The following is a 3,592-nucleotide window of genomic DNA, read 5'->3' as shown; positions in this document are numbered from 1 at the left end:
TAGACAAAACATACAAAAAGTTTTCACAAACCAATAGAGAAATTATAAACATATCAAAAGAAAAAACACAAATAGCTACTAAATATTATAAATTAAAGAATAACATGTAAAAAGAAATTCCCCCTTACTAGTTAATAAAAACGATGTAAGGAAAAACAATGAACTATATCCTTGTCAGATTACCATGGAGATAAAAAACTGGCAAAACCCAGTGTTAGCTACTGAAACAGACATTCCTACACACTTCTAGAGGTGGTTGTTGTTAAGTGCTGTCAAGTTGGTTCCGACTCATGGTGACCCCATATAGGGTTTCCAAGGAGCGGCTGGTGAGCTTGAACTACTGACCTTGCAATTCAAACAGACCCTGCAGTCCAGCACATTAACTCGCAGTGCAACACCAGGACTCCGTACTTCTAGAGGTAGTTAGAAATAATATTATATTATATTATATTTCTCTTTGATCCAAGACTTTAATTCCTAGGAAATATTTTAAAGGAAGAAAGATGAAGCTTTCTGCTCCTGAGAAGTTGTAAAGTCTCGGAAACACTATATAGGGTCAGAATGAGTTGGAATCAAGTGCCATGGAGTAAAGTTATTTGTCATTATAGTACTTGGAAACTGGAAATTATCGAAACCAGGAAGTTGTTAAAGTATGATATATATTGCTGTTAATGTTAAGTGCCCTAAAATCATTTAAGGTGCATAGGAACCCCGTATAGGGTTTCTGAGGCTGTGAATCTTTTGTAAATCTTGACAAGGTATTGTGCACTTATGATATACATACACAGAAATACTATATAGTTATTCAGTATAATGATATAAGCCTACACCTATGGGAATGGAAAGAAGTTACTAAGAAAGGCAGGTCACAAGTATGCACAGTCAGCTCCTATTTATGAGAAATCACATCAACGTTGACAATGTTTTCTCCAGGTTGGACTCTCAGGAAGGTTTAACTTTCTCTCTTTATATATATATTTTGTACATTACAATGAGCACTCAATGAGGGGGTTTCAAAAACTTCATGGATTTGTGCACCAAAATAATAAAAGTATTGTCATTTAAAAATCATTTAGAAGCTCGAATACTGAATTCTTTATGTGAGGTAATCCTGTAGTGGCATTTGTTTTTGTCATAGAGCAACCACATGGGAATTACAAAAATGTACAACTGAAATACTGAAATTTAAGAATTAAATTAGGTGAATCAAGGAGAACATTATTTTAAAGATCTAGTACTGCCTTTTGTAAACTTCGACTTGGTTTGTATTCCAACGACAAACCCACAAAAGGAAACTGTAATGAATTTAATGTTTGACACATTTAGACTTTAAAGCTTAACCAAATAAAACACAATGCAGATATAAAATTAATATTCAAAACTGTCCTCTTGCTTTCTTGCTACAGTTCCCCCTCTCACCAAATCCAATACCACCATCATTAATACAAGAAACCCTGGTTTTAGGAAATGACAATGAATGAAAAAGTTCAATAAGGAATAACTAATGACTCATTTTGGAAAGCCTTTTGTAAACTAGACAAAGCTGCTCTGTGTGGCTTTTAAGGAGCCTGCCTCGGTTATTTCTATACAACCCCATTGTTAAAAATTAGGCTGATTTTCGTCCTTTGTAGGATCTGCTGCAGCTAATTCAGATATTAGTCTTTTAAAAAGTAAGTGTTTATCAGGGCACATTTAATTAAATTAAGAAAAAGAAAAATTAATAGATGTCTAATGTTTCTGGTATTGTATGAAATCTACCATTGAAAATTAGCTATGGTCACAGCATAGTAAGTATTATATAAAATTTCTATGTATATAAAATCCACTAGTGTTCCATTACACATTATACATGCATGTTATTTTTTTTCTCCTCTCAAAACTCAGGTGCAGATAATTGTGGCCAGTTTTCTCATCCTTAACCACAGCAGATGATTCTATCCCCATTCACATACATAAGAAAACGGAACAGGAAACCATGAGGACACAGCTTAGAAAGTGTGAGCTACTTGATTAGGGTCATACACTAGTTAGGTAACAGAGCTAGGGCTCAAATGTAGGTTTTCCCAGTTTCAAAGTTTGTGTTCTTAACTATTAAGCACTTTTGTCTAAGCCTATCCTCAAAAATGAAGGCGCTCTGGTAGCGTAGTGGCTACGAATTGGGCTGCGAACCTCAGGGTCATCAGTTCGACACTACCAGCTGTTCCACGGGAGAAAGATGAGGCTTTCTGCTCCCGTAAATCCATAAAGATTTACAGCCTCAGAAACCCTATACAGGGTCGCTATGAGTCGGAACCAACTCCACGGCACATAACAACAACAACAACATCCCCCAAAATGAGAGCTTGTGACCACTGAAACCTGTAGCTGTAGCACGCTGTGCAGAACCAATACCTGCAAGAACTTTCTCTAAAAAGGTTCCTTTCAAAGCAATAAAGCAATATTCATAAAGGCCAGACATCTCCCCAGTTTTCTTTAACTGGTGCACTGTCCTCACTGGACATGGCTTAAAACAGCAACAGTTTTTCGACAATATTTAGATCTTTGACAAATTCTCAAAGACACATGGTTTTCTGTTCTTACATTGGGCAAAGAGGACGACCATATAGGAATAGGTAGTTTCTTCTCATAGGCTGTAATCCGTAAATAAAATATATCTGAGAAGAAATATTTGGGAAGCGGTTAAGGGCAAGTTCTTGGAATTCGGACACTGTGTTTTGGGACATGTTACTTCTCTATGTTTCAGTTGAAGATGGGAACAACAATAGCAACCAACTTGACAAGGTTGTTGTTAAATATTGTTATTGCTGTTGTTGTTAAAAACTGTCGAGTCGCTTCCGACTCTTAGAGACCATATAAGGGCTTCCACGGGGCAACTGGTGGGTTTGAACTGCGGACCTTGGAGTTCACACTCCAGGTCTGATCCTACTTACATCTAAATAAGTGCACATACATATATATAACATTCTTAAAATGATGTTTACGGAGGAACAAACAAGATGGTGGATTGGGTGCAAGTGCAGTAAAGGAGCCCCGCCAGCAACAACACAGAATACCTGACAAGGCTCAGGGGATGGTCCCACAACTCTGAACCACATATAAAGGAATATTTAGAAGGTTGGAAGGCTTACAGCTGGTGGAATTTGTGGCAGAAAGAAGAAATCCATTGCTTTCTAATTCGAGACGCTCAGCTGCTCAAGGAGCCGCCATCTTATGTGAGACCAAGCGGGCGAAGGATCTGAGCGGCCACAGGCGCCTGACAGAACCGCAGAGATAAAGGTGTGGACATTCTTTTCTTTTGGTGATGTTCATTGGTCCCTTGCTGTCTGTGCACCTCCATTAGGGTGACCATAGGGGTGCCTGAGCTAGTGGGCACCCCAGCCCCACCCTTGGAGGGTTCTACTACGCATGCGCATAGAGCTCCTTGAAATTTAAAGAGACAGTTTCCAATTAAAACCAAATGGCCACAGCCGGCCCTGAACTGTTTACAACTAGAAAAAAGGCCTGAACGGGGATTGTGGAGTGGGACAAGCAGACAAAAAAGGAAATAGGCCGAAAATTAAATCCTAAATTACATCAAAACGACCAACAGTGG

This window comes from Chrysochloris asiatica, unplaced genomic scaffold (genome assembly GCF_000296735.1).
Source record: "Chrysochloris asiatica unplaced genomic scaffold, ChrAsi1.0 scaffold00166, whole genome shotgun sequence".
In the NCBI taxonomy this organism is placed as follows: domain Eukaryota; kingdom Metazoa; phylum Chordata; class Mammalia; order Afrosoricida; family Chrysochloridae; genus Chrysochloris; species Chrysochloris asiatica.
This window is presented reverse-complemented; position numbering follows the sequence as displayed.